This window comes from Haemaphysalis longicornis, unplaced genomic scaffold (genome assembly GCF_048455015.1).
Source record: "Haemaphysalis longicornis isolate Haplotype H1 unplaced genomic scaffold, Haemaphysalis longicornis Haplotype H1 scaffold_1, whole genome shotgun sequence".
In the NCBI taxonomy this organism is placed as follows: domain Eukaryota; kingdom Metazoa; phylum Arthropoda; class Arachnida; order Ixodida; family Ixodidae; genus Haemaphysalis; species Haemaphysalis longicornis.
The window spans coordinates 138383935-138402629 of NW_027526203.1; the positions used below are offsets into that span (position 1 = coordinate 138383935).

Genomic DNA, 18695 nt, shown 5'->3' on the forward strand with positions numbered 1-18695 from the left:
ACAGCCACTTTTTCATCGACGATGTGTTGAGCCAAGAAGTGCCTTGATACTTCTCAGCGATGCGACTACCAGACAGGCTCCTCGACCAGCTCTGGCTACCAACATCCGGACCACGTACATAAGAGAACCTAAAGGAGTCTGTTATCGAGATTTTTAGCCTCTACAGCAGCCTGTTTGAATCTCACAAATTTTGTTGTGGTGACACACTGATCAATTTCATGGCTGCGCTGCTTTCAAGGTCTACCCGCCGCGGTGGCTCAGTGGCTATGGCGCTGTGTTGCTGAGCACGAGGACGCGGGTTCCATTCCCGGCCGCAGCGGCCGCTTTTATGATGGAGGCTGAAAGCAAGAACGCCCGTGTGTACGACATTTCGGCGCACGTTCCCCCGGCTGGTCAAAATTAATCCAGCTGGTTCCCCCGGCTGGTCAAAAAGATCCCCGGCTGGTCAAAATTAATCCGGAGCCCTCCATTATGGCGCGCCTCTTCGCCTGCGTTGCGCCGGTGCGTTACACCCTTCAATCAATCAATTATCGAATTCAAGGTCTGCAGGCTCAGACGCGTCCACGTCGTGTGTTCATTGCAAACTTTGCAACAATGGACAGCCTCATTTCGACTGGAGGAACAAACCTCCGCTATGACTTGCAGCGCAACAGAGGTGACGGTTCACCTGGTGGCACTACGCGACATCATGGCACAGCCGTACAGCACGTCGCGTCTGCTGCACAGACCGTCCCAAGGGCCGATAGCCCAGCCCCTGGCAGCTGTTACACGTTACTGCCATCACCGAATGACGGCTGAGAAGTACCTTCTAGACAACTCTGTTCCCCGCATACTGCAGTGCTCTGTCTTGCGTCCAGTGGCACCCGTTCCAACTGACAACGACAGTCCAGAACTTCGTGAATCCAACTTACGGGCGAAGGATATCAAGCTGACCGAGACGATACTCACACCCCAGCTACGACGGCAAGATGGACGTGTGGATTGCCACGAGCACATGTAGCACGCCAGATGCATCTCCAGTCTTTAAAACCAGTCCATGTGCCTTTGGGGTGCCCTTTATAGGAAGGACTACACCAACATTAGAAGCCTACTAAAAGGCGTTGACGAAAGTGCTATCACAGGCTTCCACGCAACCCTGATGTGCATCACCAACTTGACAGCTGACTTCTACGGTACCAGGCTGCACGGTAGTGTTCGGTAGCCGCTGTCACACAGGCTTTTCTGGTAGACAAACATCAAGACGGGCGTACCTAGCTTATATGATGGGTATCAGACGCCTCTGTTGTTCGAGCATTGCTCGTATTTCGCATCATCTGCTATACCATCTCTCACTGCTTGTACGCTCGTTTCGCAGAGGACGACGCAGCTACAGTCCCCATTAATGCACAGTCAAACCGGCCCTTTAACCGTCCCTCTATAGCGCCACGCCTCATCTTGTCGCAGTCATTAAAGTTATGCCCCCCTGTCACCCCACCATTACTTAAATCAATCGCTCCACATCTCCCAAAGCGTCGGCGGCCGCACTACCAGCGTCAACTAGCAGGGCTTTTCCTGCAAAGTAGACGTTTCTCGGCCGCCCACCTGGAGGGTCGTACCATTTAGTCGATACCAGCCATTTGAACGCTGGCTGCCCAGAGCACTCTTCTAGACTGTATACACCTGCTGAAGTTATTACGCGGCGGCAGAACAGAGGCCCTGAACCATAACGTAGGCAAACGATGTATTTCCAGTGTATTTACATGGCGGCCATGTCAGAACCCACCACAGTACGCGCACACATAGCGCTTCTTCGACGTCGGAGGCTGGGGCCACAGAGCTACGTTCCACTCCTTTTCACCAAGGCGGGGGAGCCGACTGTCGGCGTTCTCGTCGCCCCCTCCCGCCAGATGACTTAGCAATAGTGGTCTCGGCAGCCTGGCTTTGGTCAATTGAAACGACAGGGTTGAGTGAGTGGGTATTGGAAGGTCAAGGGAGCGTGCAGCCGGTTCACAGAGTTTTGATGACCAGTTCCGTCCAATAGACCGCTGCCTGATGCAGAGGCAGGTGCGGACAGCTTGGGTGGCTACCGAAATTGTCTTGGAATTGGACCAAAATGCTGCGGAAAAAGCTGTGACCCTCCTCCACGGGGAACATGCCCCTGGCTGCCGACGCGAACGCTCCTGGTCACGCAAAAGCAGGTCCTCGCAGTGGGCTTATGGTGGCCTCGTCATGAACTGATACTAGGGGACGCTGTGGTCGGTGCCGAAAGCTTAGTGAGGATCTTTTAAGGTAAACGAGCAAAGTACACAGAGCGGCTAAACTCTCCGAGCTGAGTACCGGCTAGTAGGACCAGAACGACCTCCTTTGCTTAGTTTTGTGGCAGTCTGAAGACTCCTGTCCGGTACGTGTGGGGGAAGAGTTGGCGAAAGGAAGATATAAATCAGGTATTGCCGACCGAGACTATCCAGATTATTTAAAATAGTTCGCCAGACATACTACGGTGCCCGGAGACCGCGAAATGCCTTGATCAGCTCAGTACCCGGATTAGTAGGTCCTCGAACAATCGTTACTACCGCTAGTCGCGGTCCACTGGAGTGTTTGGGCTGTGGATCGAAGTGTCACGGGACAGTCCCAGCCTGCTACCCCTGATTGGTTTTCTCTGTCTTCGATGGTCGGAGCCCAGCAAGCAGCACCGGTGGATGAGAGGCAACCTCGCTGCAGGGGCCGAAAAAGTCTGAAGTTGCAGCATGATGCCCATCCACAGGGGAGAGATCAGGACGCAAAAGAAGTCAGACATTTGTGGATCAGAAGCCCCCTTTTCTTCCCAACTCCAACAGGCCCATCTCTCCTCCTTCGGATTCCCTTCAACCTAACCCCTTCCGGTACGTCCCAAAGGAGATCAAGCGAGTTTCCAGGGCCCGTAGTCTTGGCTGTGGTTCGCTGAGTAGCTCTCCCCGTTTATTTTATTTCCACACTTGGGTACTCAAAATTCCTCTTGACTTACGTCCGATTCATTTATTTTACATCTCGAATATCAACCGGTTATGCTTCGGTGGTTTACATTATTTTGCCTCAGTTGCTCAATGTTCTATTCACCAGTTCGTCTCATGACACGGGCCCCTTTTGAAAGCGACCGTCCCAGTCGATTCCGCATTAGCTAGATGATGTGATGAGAACAAAATAGATGAAAACTCGTCAGCAGTTTGTCCAAATAAAAGACAGTATAGATTGTTACTGTTAATTCCATATTTCCTCGGGGGAGTGTACTGGGCCCCTTTTTACTTTTATTATTTATAAATGACCGACCAAATCTTGCCACTCTTCCAGTAAGGTGGATTGCCAAAGACTGCGTTATTTATAGCAGAACCTTGGCTGAACATGACCAAGTTAACCTAAAAACAACATTAAAAAAGGACGAGTTTGCGGCTTCCCTGCCGCTCGTGCAATTCACTTTTATCTTTGTGACCACTCCTTCGTACTCCTGTGAGTATGCGGGACTGTGCATGACAGGACGAGCGCGTTGCACATGGCTGACGACTGTACATAGTTCACTCTCTATCCTCTTGACTTTTGTACTCGTTTAAACCTTTTTCTCTATCTGTATCTGCCAGTTCTTTTACAGTGATGCTTTTAAACATCCCCCTCGCGAGGGGCACGGTCAAATGCAGAGCATTTTCGGGTGGCGCACGACGTTAAGTAGGTTGGGTTACGTTAATGTTGCAGTTGTTGCTGTTGGTTGTTCGACAGCATCTGAAGAGAGCGCAGGCGATGACTGGATTGGAGCCCCGCACATATTCGATTTTATCTGGTTCGAAAGAAATTGACAGCGAGAGCGAACGCCGAGAACCGCCCCATCACGGCACGACCGCGCCACGACCACGTCACCACTACGTCACGATCACGCCACAACTGTTGTTGCTCCCGCGCCAAACTACGACGCATGCGCGCCCCACCTGTGGCTGAACACGATCCGAGCACGCAGAGAACACGCGAGGAGCAGCGGAGAGCAGGCGAGGAGGAGTGGGGGAGAGGGCGCACCTGGAATGGCTGTTGCGGACGCCGAGGCACGCCAACGCCGACAACGCCGGGTGACATCGTGAGTTAAAGAAATGCTCTGCATTTAATATACAGTGAAATCCTTGCCACCACAGATGACGAGGTTAGTTTCATTATTACTGGCCCCGTAGCAGCGTTGTGCACAAGGCAATCTCGAACCGGTGCGTGCTTGGAATCATGTCGGACCAGAGAGGGGGGACACGGTATGGTCGGCTGATCACATGTAGTTATCTGCTCGTCCCAGGTTCGGGCCATGAGGCGAGGGCATGGTAGAGTAATGGTACCGGTGGGGCTGAGACTCTTCGAAAGGGTTCACATACCTTTGATGATTGCGGCGATTCCAATGACGCGCGAAGCTGGAGCCATAATGCGGATTAACCCGCGCACTCCACCAAATGTGTTATGTGGCCACAGGACAGAGGACTCCATTCATGAGATATCAGAAAGATGCATTTACACTGTATCTACAAGGCAGCTATGACAGAGACCGCCCAGGCCATGCACACGTACCGAGCTGCTTCGTTTTCGGATGCTAGGACGAGAGAGCTACGCATCCGATTAAGGATTTTTTTGGCATTGAGAACAAGAAAGCCCAATGCGATGCAAATGAGATTAACTCAAGGCGAGACTAATGGCCTCTTGAAGCACAGCTTGGGCTGCTGCCATGCTACTTTTCAAAATTACCATTAAAGCAGGCGTTTTCAATGAACAAGTGCTTGCAAAGTAACTAGATAAGTGTCAAACGGCACGGCAGCACTGCCGTGATAATGTCGCCTTATGTGCCTCTGCTTGTGCAGGTATTGACTTAATGGATCTTCGCGGATGCAGCACCGCCCCCTGTCGTTGCCGAACAACGGAACGAGTAAGCCCCGATGCACAGTGGGCACAAACCTTCACGAAACGCATTCACCGAGCAGCTAGATCGCCTGTGGCAACATTGATGCTGTGCCACGTGGACTTTGTCGACTGCGTGCCCTTTTGCAGTACCATGACATCCTCCTTGCCTCCCCCACTCCCCCGGTAACAAGCCGCACGGAGCAGATAAAAGCGAGGGCCACCACCTCAATCTTCAATGGACACTCCAGCACCACCACGACAATATCGCCTTACGAGCCTCTGCTTGTGCAGTTTTGTGACGGAAAATGACGGCTTTTGTAGTAACGGTACCCGCTTGATTGTGCTTCCGTGAAAACATACTGTTCGGGGTTGCTTGAATGATTGATTGATTATGAGGTTTAACGCGCCGACACTACACAGGCGATGAGCCACGCCGTAGTAGAGGGCTCCAAATTAATTTTGAGCGCCTGGGGATCTTCAGTGTGCGCCGAAATCCCGAACACACGGGCGTTTCTGCTTTTCGTGTCCATCATATTTGTGCTTGAATGGCTGTGTTTCAATTGTAAGCCTGTTACTGAAATTATTCGGTGACGTACACTAAATCCCAGGGCCCGAGGTTGAAAAAATGCTGAAGGAAAAATTATTCAACCAGAGTAAATTACTAGCAAAAGTAATGCAATCCGGGCAAAGCTGACATCTACGGATGGCTGCATTTCTGGCATGCAGGTTAGGCTAGACTTTTGACAAACAACTTGAGGAACTAGGTAAAACTCAGAACCGGCTTGCAACACAATAGAATAAAGTGTTGGTCGCCATGATAGCGAATTCGCGGCGCTTGCCAGGCAGGTCGATGACCTGGAAAATCGTTCTAGACTCAACAATCTCATTGTACGCGGAGTCGAGGACGAAGAATCTAAGGACGAGGCAGTACTCTTAAGAAAGGTGAATGATGAAATCCTTGGCAAAGTACTCAGCTCAAAGTTGAGGTCCATTGAGAGAATGCGCCGTCTAGGAAAGAAAATACCTGAACGAGACCGACAGGTCATCTTGAAAGTAGCAGATTACAGGGACAAAATCAAAGTATTGAAAAATTGCTCTAAACTCAAGGGTACACAGCTCAATATCAGCGATGATTACACCAAATGAGTGGTTTAAACTGTGTATATTGGGGTTATTTATGGAGCGCCGAATTTTTCTCTAGATATAACCAGAGAGCTGAGAACTTTCCTGGATTCCAATTTTAGTATTCAAGATAATGTTGTATTATTAGGGGACTTCAACCGGCCAGGCGTTACTTGGCTATCCCAGTCTCCTAGAGCGGAACAAGTGGCAAGTGCTGAGCAGCTATTACTGCTTGTGTTCTGTGAGGTCTAACGTAAATTTTCACCGATTTTACTAGGATAGCGACTACAAGGTCATCTATCCTTGATTTGGTTTTCGTGTTACCTAGGCTGTTGCCGTTTCTCAGTGGTTGTGAAGTTGTGGAGGGCCTGTCAGTCCACATAATGGTAGTAACGCACCTACCAATGTCCCCAGACACCTCGGGTAAACGCACATTCAGCACTGTATTGAATTTTGCGGCTGCCGATGATGTGTCCACTTTGGACTGCCTTCGACTTTGATGAATTTATGGTCCTTTAGAAAATGGGCTGTAGCACCGACAGCAATGAGATGTTATGGCATTACTTTTCGAATGTTGCGGTGAAGTCCATAGACAGCTATGTAGCCAGGATTACAAAACGCGTTCGTAAAAACAAACACTGGATTACCAGGGAAATCATTCATGCAAAAACAAAAATCTTGTGCGAAAAATCGTTCCAATGAAAGAACAGCTCACATTACTTCAATGAGACACAAACTGAAACTTATGATCAAGCAATTCAGACATAGATTTTTTCATGTGACATAGACGAAGTATTTGAAAGAAGCCCCTTCGAAGTTGATTGATTGATTGATTGTAGGGTTTAACGCGCCGACGCAACGCAGGCGATGAGGCGCCCCGTAGTGGAGGGCTCCGGACTAATTTTGACCACCTGGGGATCTTTATCGTGCGCCGAAATCTCGTACACACGGGCGTTTTTGCTTTTCGCCTCCGTCAGAAAAGCGGCCGCCGCGGCCGGGAATCGAACCCGCGACCTCGTGCTCAGCAGCGCAACGCCTTAGCCACTGAGCCACCGCGGCGGGTGCCCCTTCGAAGTTCTTGTACTATATAACTCTCCCGGAAAGCTCCCAGAAGCTCTCTGAAATTACTCAACAACGTGTTGATGTTTTCAATTCCTTTTTTGCTTCTGTGTTTGCTAAAGACAATGGTATTTTTCTCGAGTTTTCTGCGTCATTACTTCAGCAGCCGATTGAGGATGTGGTTATTAGGGAAGAAGGCGCCCTAAATCTTTTACGTAATATAAATGCCAGAAAAATTCCCTGCCCTGATGGCATACAACCCACATTTCGGCACAGATACGCTGAATGAGCATTTGACTTCTTAACAAAAATATTTCAGTCGTCCCTGCGCAGTGGTCTTTCCCATGAGCGTAGAAGCAAGCGGGCTGAAATTACCCCTGTTCATGCTCTTTTGGACGAGCGCAACTACCGCCCTATTTAGCTTATCAGCACATGTTCAAAGTTACTCGAGCATATTGTAACGACACGAAGAGGAAGTGGCCATGGTCAGCCCATACCGACGAAGATGAAGACGGTTGGCGCGGGCCATTGCACGAGCTGCGATGGCCGAATTGTAAATAGGTTGCATCTCTTTTTTAATTAGATCGCTTCAGCACCGCCCATGGTTCATGTAATCCGTCCTGCCGCCACGTAATATTTTGGTGGAGGAGTGGGTTCATCCCCATCGGGGTCCTCCAGCTTCGCCCCGTCTAGATTCCTGAAGCGACCACCTCAAGGCACAAGGACCTCCTGCCCACCCTAGCTCCGGTGAGCAAATGACCTGACCAATTCCCAGCCCGGTGTCCCCTGCCCGTGATCCACCGATACCAGCCGACATGAATAGCTGTGGCGCGACCAGAAGCCGCAGACGTTTCCTTGCCCAGTCCTCCAGTGTGATTCCAAGTGCTCTGAGGTTCCTTCGTGGCGTCGGCGGGCCTCGCTGTCCTGGGGCCAATCTTCATCATTCGGTCATCGTCATCGGCGGCGGCAAGGATATCATTGTTTATATTCATTTGATCTTCACCGCGCTGGTTCATTGACGGGGACCTCGACTGGGATGATCGGCTTCGTCTGGGGGAAGTATAACGACAAGAAGTTGAAGTGGACAGGGCAGCTTAGCGCCATGGTCACCCCATACCGACGAAGATGAAGACGGTTGGCACGGGACATTGCAAGAGCTGTGATGGCCGAATTGTAAATAGGTTGCATCGCTTTTGGAAATAGATCGCTTCAGCACCATCCATGGTTAATGTCACCCGCCCTGCCACCACGTAAGAATATTATTACCAAACACCTCATGGCCTACTTTGATGCACACAACATATTACTACACCAACAGCGTGGGTTCCGCCGAGACTTATCAACAAGAACACAGTTAATCGAATTTGTTCATAATCTTTCCAAAACAATAAATCTCCGTGGTCAAACTGATGTGCTGTATATATATATATATATATATATATATATATATATATATATATATATATATATATATATATATATATATATATATATATATATATATATATATATATATATATATATATATATATATACGTGGATATTTGTCAAGCCGCGATGCCCTGCTTGCGATGTGTGCGATCACCGTGCAAGGTTCAATCCCCAGTTAGTGCTACGTTCCGTGCTTCTCGGCCAACCAGGTTTTTGAAGACGACGACGTAAATGTGTGGGTCCACCGCTCGCGGCCCAGACTGATTCAGCCATCTTCGCTGAGTCTCGCCGTGCTGCCTCTACTCTTCGGTGTAGCGCTACGCCTAATAAATAGGTACATCACCATCCTGCTGTCTACACCTCCGTCTACTAAGACGCAACACTGGTGGAGGAGCCGGATTTTCTTATGCCTGGATCCCTGTCCGGCGCCAGCCCAGAAAGGCCGTGTCTCATCAACACGCCAGTCCATCGGAGCAGTCGGCGCAAGCTCGGTCTCTCTCCTGAATTACCGGGTCTTTCCAACGTCCGCACCCGTAAGCCCCCGCAAGCTCCCATTATGGCCACACCACAGGTGGTAATTCACCAGCCTCGCGAACCCAATAAATTCCACGGGGATGCCTTCGAGGACGTGGAAGACTGGGTTGCTCACTTCGAGCGTGTTGCCACTTTTAATCAGTGGGACGATGCGCTCAAACTGCGGCAGGTGTACTACTCGTTGGAAGACGGCGCTCGTATTTGGTACGCGAACCATGAGGCTACATTCACGTCTTGGACCGACTTCCGCCAGGAGCTTCAGGAAGCCTTTTCCGACCCGGATCGTCCTGAGAACGTGCTGCGGTTGCTGGAGTCGAGAATCCAGAAACCTAACGAAAGTGTCACCATGTTTGCCGAGGACATGGCACGCCTTTTTCGCCGCGCTGATCCTGCCATGTCGGACGCGAAGAAACTTCGCTACCTTATGCACGGCGTCAAGGACCAGCTTTTTGCCGGCCTTGTCCGAAACCCACCACGCACTGTGCAAGAGTTCATCAGGGAGGCCACGGCTATCGAGCGGGCTGTGCAGGAGCGCAGTCGTCAGTATTCTCGGAGGTCCGCCAACGCTCCCGGAACCGCTGCCAGCCTGACGAGCGATGACAGCTCTTTGCGGGAACTGATCAGGTCGGTCTTGCGCGAAGAGCTAGGCAAGCTTGGAATTGCGACTCCACAGCTGACGCCCTCCGTGGCCAGGATTGTGCACGAAGAGCTGCGCCAAGCATTCTCACCTCCCGACCCGCCCGTGCAAGAGAGCCCCGCAAGCTACGCAGCAGCAATGCGTCAGCAGCCACCAAACATGCCAACTGTCCCTTTCCGTCAGCCACCCCCGCCTGTGCAGTCGTGGCCCACTTCGCAGCCGAAATTCCCACCGAGCCGGGTTCGCAAAACGGATTTGTGGCGCACAGCTGACAGGCAACCCCTGTGCTATCACTGCGGTGAGCCTGGCCACGTCTACAGACGGGGCCCCTACCGCGAGATAGGACTACGTGGCTTCTCTCCAGCTACTCCTCCTCCCCGTCTTGGCCAGCGGCCGACCGAAATCGCCGACTACCTCACTGCACGCAACACCACGTCGCCTATTCGTCGATCCCGCTCACCGTCTCCAGCACCGCACCTCCCGCCGACCCGTCGCGCCCCTCGAGACGGCCCCGACGTCCGGTTTTAAATGCAGAGCATTTTAGTAACTCACGATGTCACCCGCGTTGGCGTCCGTAGTCCGCATCACTACGTAGTCCGCAACCTACACTATATAAAGAAATAATACCTTCCGGCGCCAGGTTTCGATCCCATGACTCTGCGGGCGGAACGCAAGGTACACGGCACTTTACCGACTGCTCCACGGAGCCGACACAAAATGGAAGGTTACGCACGCGCTTTATATCCTTGACTCATTCAACCGTCGGCCACAGGTGCGCCCTCTCCCCCGCGTCCTCCTCGCCTTCTCTCCGCTCGCAACACCCTCTCTCGCCGCGTTCGGTTCGCGTTCATGTGGTGGCGCGATTTCGGCGCTATAACACTCTATCGCGAAGGGCATTGGATTGGATTGGCTTGGCTTGGCTTTGCTTGGCTTGGATTGAATTTGGATTGGTTTGGATTAAAGTGCATTGTGTTGGATTGTGTTGCGTCATAGCCGCGCCACGTTGCGTCGTAGCCTCTCCACGTTGCGTAATAGCCGCGGCAAGGGGTTCACGGCACGTTTCACGTTTCACCATCGACTTCATCGACAATGTCTACGCTGGAAGACAACAATTACGACAACAACAACCAATACGTAATCCATAAGACTTGCAGGCACGCCCCCCGCAGAAATGCTCTGCATTTGATCGTGCCCCTCGCGAGGGGGATGTTTTTTTTTCTTTATATAAGCCTAATATTATCTTTTCGCTAAACGGTGGAGCATGCTTATGAATTTACTGCATGTAAGTGTAATGGCAATATAAGCGCCTCCCTCAATAATTTCGCCGGGTAACTGAATCGAGGGGCAGACAGGCACACAGACCAAAGTTTTCGCGTTTGAGAAGCCCAAGGAAGACTATCGTCTTAAAAAAAAACACCTACGACTGGACTACGCACATTATCCAGTGCGTAGCGATAGAAACAACGACGCCGCGGGTCTATCACCGAAGGAAAAGAAAATACGGCGTAGGATCTAACCTAGCAGAACATCCTGCTTCAAACCATAGGGTCTATCACTGTGACGAAACCACACTCGTGGTGTTTGATTCCGTCTTATTGTGTCTTTGTTAGTTAACAGTATAGATGGTGTTTTACGAAACAATCGCTCCTAGTACTGCTCGTTTACTGCATAGTTACAGACGGTCTTGACTTGATCCAGGGGAACGGCCTCAAGCAAAAAAAAAGGCGTATACCTCTCTAAACATTTTTCCAGCCCCCGGCGGGGAAACTAGACGAAGCGACCTGGGGAGGCAAGGTTGCTGATTGCAGAAGCTCGGAAGACCTTCCAGCGCCGCCGATGTCAACCAACGGATGTTCCGCTACCAACGGATGTTCCGCAACGGATGTTCCGAACAATGCGCCCATACAGTTTTGCCGCAGTTTAAGCACACAACGACGATGACCCTTAACGCCGACGAAGGCGCTAGTGCTGAACTCAGGGCTTCTATCGACGGGCATGAGGTGACCGCTTTGCTGGACACCGGAGCAGATTACTCCATCGTGAGCCAGCAATTTGCCGAGCGCTTGCGCAAGGTAAAGACTGCGTGGGACGGGCCTGAGTTTCGGTCCGCTGGAGGCCACCTCATGACACCAGTCGGGAAATGCACGGCTAGGATTCGTCTAGGAGGCTCCGACTTTGATGATGATGATGGTTGGTGTTTAATGGCGCAAGGCCGACGAGGGCAAAGAGCGCCATAGAAGTTATTTAATGAAAACAAGTGATTACCACAAAAGGTAGATATAAAATGTGTAAACTGGACATAGTAAGATCAATAAAGATAATGGTGATGGCTGGTGTATAGCCAGATGTGATTACGCATGATAGGAAATGAGGTTTAAAAACTTAACATCTGACAAATATTTAAAAACGCGTTTCACAGAAACCATGGCATCGTCACCTAGAAACAGAGATGGGTGTAGGGGAATATGTTGTCTGTAGAGTTCTCTGAAGTGTTTGTGTCGTGTTGTGTCAAGTGCCTTGCATTGTATGAGTATGTGGACTACGGATAGGCCCTCCCCACACCTGCTACACAGGGGACTTGGAGATCCCGTGAGCAGGTGGGAGTGCGTTACATGCGTATGGCCTATCCGTAACCTAGCTAAAGTAACTTCAATGTGCCTGTTGTGTGAGTCAGTAGTGTATTGTCCCATGTGTGGTTTTATTACATGTAGTTTGTTGTCTGTCTGTTCGCTCCAGTCTGCTTGCCAAGTTTTACGGAGTTGTTGTCTAATGTGTGGCTTGAGGTCTGTGTAAGGTAGTGTGGACATGTCGACTGTGTTTCGGAGTGCAGCATTGGCGGCCATTTCATCCGCTACTTCATTACCGCCAATGCCAGAGTGGCCTGGCACCCAACACACAGTCACACCAAGGTTTGAAGAATAAGCTACCATAATCGTTCTGAAGACAAGATTAATGACATGGTTTTTTGATGACTTTCCGGATGATAATGCATGAACGACGCTCAACGAATCTGTATAAATGACGGATGTAGGAATATGATGTTCAACTATGTGACTTACAACTAGAAATATGCCATATGCCTCGGCCGTAAAAATACTTGTATTAACATTCATTGTTCTACATGCTTCAAAATTGGGCCCATGCGCAGCACAAGACACCGCAGTGGACGTTTTAGATGCATCGCTGAAAAACTCTGCAGCCCTGTATTTATTCTGCAGATGCATGAAATGCTGCAAAATCCCACTTCTTGGTGTCCTGTTCTTATTGTATTGTACGAAAGACAAGTCACATGCTACAGGACGAAGATGCCATGGTGCTACAAGATCAATGTGAGATGATTTGAATGTGTCTAAGAGGGAGACCTCATGAATAGTCACCTCGTCCCTCACTCTCTGCGAGAAGGGAACGGAAATTGATGGGCGGTTTAAAAAGAGTTTAGTTGTGGACGTATCATTAAAAACCGGTTTAAAGGGATGGTTATTCATTGATGAGATTTTGGAGGCATATAGGAGGTCAACATAAGTTCGCTGGTACGCTAAGCACCATTTGTCGCACTCTGCATAAAGACTGTGAACAGGACTGGTACGGAATGCCCCACAAGACAGGCGAAGCCCCAAGTGAAGCACTGGGTCGAGCATTTTAAGTGCTGTTTTTGTGGCTGACCCATACACAACGCTTCCGTAGTCCAACCGTGACCCCACCAACGCGGCATAAAGTCGAAGCAGGAGTTGTTTGTCTGCACCGTACGATTGGTGAGACAGTACTTTTAGAATATTCATTGTTTTTAGGCATTTTTGTTTGAGTCGTTTTATGTGGGGTATGAATGAGAGTTTCTCGTCAAAGACCACACCCAAAAACTTGTGCTCTTTTTTTACTGGAATCGAGTCACCAAAGAGTTTTAAGTCGGGATCGGGCAGGATGCCCCGCCTTTTTGAGAATACAACGCAGGTACTTTTAGGAGGATTAAGTTTAAACCCATTTTCATCTGCCCAGCGAGAAAGTTTATTTACCCCTAGCTGGACCTGACGTTCACAAATGGATATGTTACATGATTTGAAAGATATTTGAACGTCATCTACATACATCAAGCAGGATATGGTTGGTGGCAGTGCCTTTCGGAGAGAGTTCATCTTAACTATAAACAAGGTGCAGCTCAATACGCCACCTTGAGGCACGCCATTCTCCTGCACGTGAACGTTTGAAAGTGCCGAACCGACCCTGACACGAAATGTTCGTTCGGACAGGTAACTTGAAAGAGTATTAAGCATGTTACCTGTCACACCATAGGATTTTAGGTCTGCAAGAATGCCATAACGCCATGCCGTATCATAAGCTTTCTCGATATCAAAAAATACGGTCATGCAGTACTGTCTATGTATAAAGGCATCCTTAATGTAAGATTCCAGTGCAACTAATTAATCATTTGTGGATCGCCCTGCCCGGAAGCCTGCCTGGCAGCTCTCAAGAAGACCGTTGTACTCAAGGAAGTACACGAGCCTACGGTTTATCATCTTCTCGTGGAGCTTGCACAGGCAGCTTGTCAAAGCAATGGGCCGGTAACTAGAAGGAGAGGAAGAGTCCTTCCCTTCTTTTAGGAAAGCCACTACTATGGCCTCCCTCCAAGAGCGAGGAATGTGCCCCGAAAGCCAAATCTTGTTATATAGGTGGAGGAGTGTTAGAAGAGTGTCTGAGTGTAGGTGCTGTATCATTGTATATGTGATGTTGTCTGGGCCTGGAGCTGAGGGTTTACAAGTGCTCAGAGCGGTCCTCAGCTCATGAAGTGAAAACTCCGAGTTATAAGAGGAGGTTGACTTATCATTATCGCGTAAAGACTTCTTTTCGGCCAATTGTTTGTGTTTCATGAAAGTGCTAGTGTAGTGTGCTGAACTGGACACGTGTTGGAAGTGTTGTGCGAGTGTGTTAGCTGGTCTTCCAGTTTGTCCCCTGTTGTACTGACCAGGGGCAGGCTGTGTGTCTGTTGTCCTTTTAGTTTGCGTATTCGTGTCCAGACTTTGCGAGAGTCAGTGTAAGAGTTTATGGATGTTACGAATGAGCGCCAACTCTCCCGTTTTGCCTCACGGCGCACACGTTTTCCCATCGCCTTAGCCCTTTTGAACAATGAAAGGTTTCCCGACGTGGGGTACCTGCGCAGGATACCCCACGCCTTGTTCTGGGCCTCTCGCGCCCGCCTACAGTCCTCATTCCACCACGGCCTCCGCTGGTTGCGCGGGGCACCAGAGGCGTGGGGAATGGACTTTTCGGCGGCGTCGAGGATGTGCGCCGTAAGGAGTTGGGTAGCTTCTTCGACGTGTAGGTGTCCTATGGATGTGTGGTGTAGTTTGGATGTCTCTGTAAATGTATTCCAGTTAGCTCGTGCTTCATTGAACCTATTATGGGAAGATGGACTGGATGGGCCTTTACCTATGTATGTGAGTGAGGTGGGGAAGTGGTCACTGCCATATGGGTCAGTGCCCACACCCCACTCGAGAAGAGGAAAGAGAACTGCGGAGCCAATCGCCAAGTCAAGACATGAGTATGTGTTGTGTGCTATGTTATGATATGTAGGCTGTTTATTGTTGAAAAGGCATGCTCCAGAGGATGTAAGGAATTTCTCTATAAGGCGACCTCGGGCATCCGTGCGAGAAGAGCCCCAAAGAGTGTTGTGAGCATTAAGGTCGCCTGTCAGGATGTATGGTTCGGGCAGCTGGTCAACCAGCGCCTCGAAGTCAGAGCTTAAAAGTGAAACATCAGGAGGAATGTATATGGAGCATACCGTTATCAATCTATTAAATATTATTGTTCGAATTGCCACAGCCTCAACGACAGTGTTCAGAGTGACAGGGTGGCATGCTAAAGATTTCCGGGAAATTATGGCCACACCCCCAGAAGAGTGCGTGCAGCCATCCCTGTCCTTTCTGTATATCAAATAACTATTCAAGAAATTTGTGCTCTTGGAATTCAGGTGTGTTTCCTGAACACGCATTACACTTGGCTGATTGGCACGCAGAATCTCATACACGTCGTCAAGATTATTCAGAAGGCCTCTGCAGTTCCATTGAACAATATTTTCTCTTCCCATTATTATGTGTTCAGAGCTACTGGAGTGTGATTATTTATGTAGGGTCTTTCGGGGCTTGCACTCTTGGAAGGGGTTTTCTGGCCTTCTCTACTGACCTGGACGTCGCAGCCCGTTCCTTCCGCTGCGATGGAAGCCGGAAGGGCTCGACGTCCATGTCGTCATCTGAAGGCAAGGGGGTGGCCAGCGGACTGGGCCCCCTTGACATTGTACCCTTTCGGGTGTTCTTTGCCTGCGCTGCCAGTGCCGAAGGCGTGGGGAGCACCACAGATGGCACCGGCAGTGAGGCGGAGGAGGGGGTCGCTGCGACTGCCTCCGTCTCCATCTCCGCGCCCTTGCATGTGCTTTGGGCCGGTGGAGAGGAAGCAGTGGATGCAGCGGCATCCCCAACAGACGTTGTTGCCACCACAGCCGCTGCTGGGTGAGCTAGCGGTGCAGAGGCTGGTTGGGCTGCCTGGGGCAACCCTGGGGGGGGGGCGGGGGCGGGACCAAGTCCGACTCGCGGTACTGGGTCCGACTCGCGGTACCGCTCCGCCCCCCGGCGAGCTGCGTCGGCGTACCTCCCCAGGGGGAAAGATGCGAACCTCTTTCGCGCGTCCGGGAAGGTGATGTTTTCCGTGACTTTGACGTTGATGATTTTCTTTTCAATTTTGAATGTCTCGCAGGCTCGCGAATACGCGCCGTGAGGTCCTTTGCGATTCACACCAAGCAATTGGTTAGAAGGACAATTATCAGAGTGATGACCTTGTTGCGCGCACTTGGCGCAGGTTAGTTGGCCCCGACACGAGTTGGTACCATGCCCGAACCGCTGGCACTTGTAACAGCGCCGCGGATTCGGGATGTACCCTCGGACAGAGCACCGGATGAATCCTGCATTGATATGGTCTGGAAGAGTTGCACGGTCGAAAGTGAGAATTATGTGCCTGGTAGGTATTTCCTTATTATCTCGTCTTATGGATATCCGCCTGACTGCCGTCACACCCTGATTTCTCAGGCCTTCTAGAAGATCTACTTCCGTCTCGTTTGCCAGATCTGACTCTGAGATCACGCCCTGCGAGCTGTTGAGGCTGCGGTGGGGCGTGACCTTGATGCCAAGATCGGCAATACGGGTCTGGCTCAGGAGGCTTGTGGCCTGTTGCTGGGTGGTGACTTCTACCAGCAACTCTCCAGTTCTTTGCTTTTTGGCTTTGTAGTGTTTACCGATTATTCCGTCTATGAATTTTGTAGTGAGAAAAACGGACATTGAGGCAACTGGCTTGTCTTTTTCAAGGGATTCGATAATCAAGAATCGGGGATAGTTATCAGGTTTCGGGAGAGTGAGAGTTGGAAGCGGTGGGTACGTAACATCGGTGCGGCCCCTTTTCAGGGACCGATCGGGTTTGCGGGGGGGTTTTGATTTATCCATGTGGCATTGGAAAAAAGTAGGGGACGGGGGTACTTTCGTCTCAAACCTTACCCTAATAGCTTGAGAGGTCCCGGAGCTCCCTGCCTGGTGAACAGACAGAGAGCCCATCCGCCGGAGCTTGACCTGGGCTCCGACGGCCACCGTTCGTGGTTTCTAACCCTCCACCTATAAACACATCGCCACGGTTGGATCCAGCTTATGTTTGGGGGCTCGGGGTCCGCGGTATCGCCAGTACCGTCGCCAAGATTGCTCAAGGTGCCCCGTGCGGGGGGCTCCGACTTTGTCGGCACGTTCGTCATTCTACCTCGGTGCTGCAAAGACGTAATCTTCGGCATGGATTTCTTGCGCGAATACGACGCCGTTATAGACATCGGTGAGGGCAGGGTGAGCCTTTCGACGAACCTGCCTCCAGTACAGCCTACCGAGCACCGACGTCTGCCACTGCGTATCGCTGCTGACGACGTAAGTGTGCCGCCACGATCATATGCGTTCGTCGCAGTAGCGTGCGACGATCCTTGCACTGCCGATGGCGTTGCCGAGCTGCAGACATCGCTCTTCCTCGACCATGGCTTTGCCATCGCGAGAGGCCTGGTGCACCTGTCCTGTGGCCGCGGAAATCTCCTGCTCACCAATTTCGCCAATGAGCGACAGCACATCCTGAAAGGGACTACTGTAGCCTTCTTCGAAGCTGTCGACGGCACAGAGGGCTGTTACGTGCTCCAAACTGGTGCCACCACAACAGCGAGCGCCAATCCCGCAATAGACGTCAGCACCAACCTGTCGTCCGAAAAGCGCCGAGCGCTCCTCGACCTACTGGAACAATATGCGGACTGTTTTTCGTCCATGGCAGGTGTCCGCCAGACGCATCTGACAAAGCACAGAATAATTACCGAAGAAACAACGAGGCCCATCCGTCAGAACCCGTACCGTGTGGCCCCCAAGGAGCGCGATGCAATACGGCGGCAAGTACAGCAAATGCTGGAAGACGACGTCATCTCACCGTCGAATAGTCCCTGGGCGTCGCCCGTAGTCTTAGTGAAAAAGAAAGACGGGACATTACGGTTTTGTGTGGACTACCGCAAACTCAACGAGGTCACCAAAAAAGATGTCTACCCGTTGCCTCGCATTGACGACTCCCTCGACAGACTACGACATGCCCGCTATTTTTCGTCTATGGACCTAAAAAGCGGGTATTGGCAGATCGAGGTCGATGAACGGGACCGCGAGAAAACCGCTTTTGTGACGCCTGATGGACTGTACGAATTTAAAGTGTTGCCGTTCGGGTTGTGTTCCGCTCCAGCCACTTTTCAACGACTGACGGACACCGTGCTATCGGGCCTAAAGTGGCAAACTTGCTTGGTGTATCTGGACGACGTGATCGTGTTTTCTACCACGTTTGAAGAACACCTCGAACGTCTCACATCCGTCCTCGAGGCAATACGATCCGCCGGACTTACACTAAAGTCTGAAAAGTGTCATTTTGGGTACGAGGAACTCCTGTTCCTCGGCCATGTGGTTAGCAGTGCCGGAGTTCGACCTGATCCTGCTAAGACTGAAGG

The 18695-nt window shown here is 50.8% G+C and overlaps 1 pseudogene; it reads left to right on the forward strand.

The window, feature by feature from the left end:
* Nucleotides 1–634: 634 nt before the first annotated feature.
* Nucleotides 635–6027, forward strand: LOC144153749 (uncharacterized; annotated as a pseudogene).
* Nucleotides 6028–18695: the final 12668 nt, after the last annotated feature.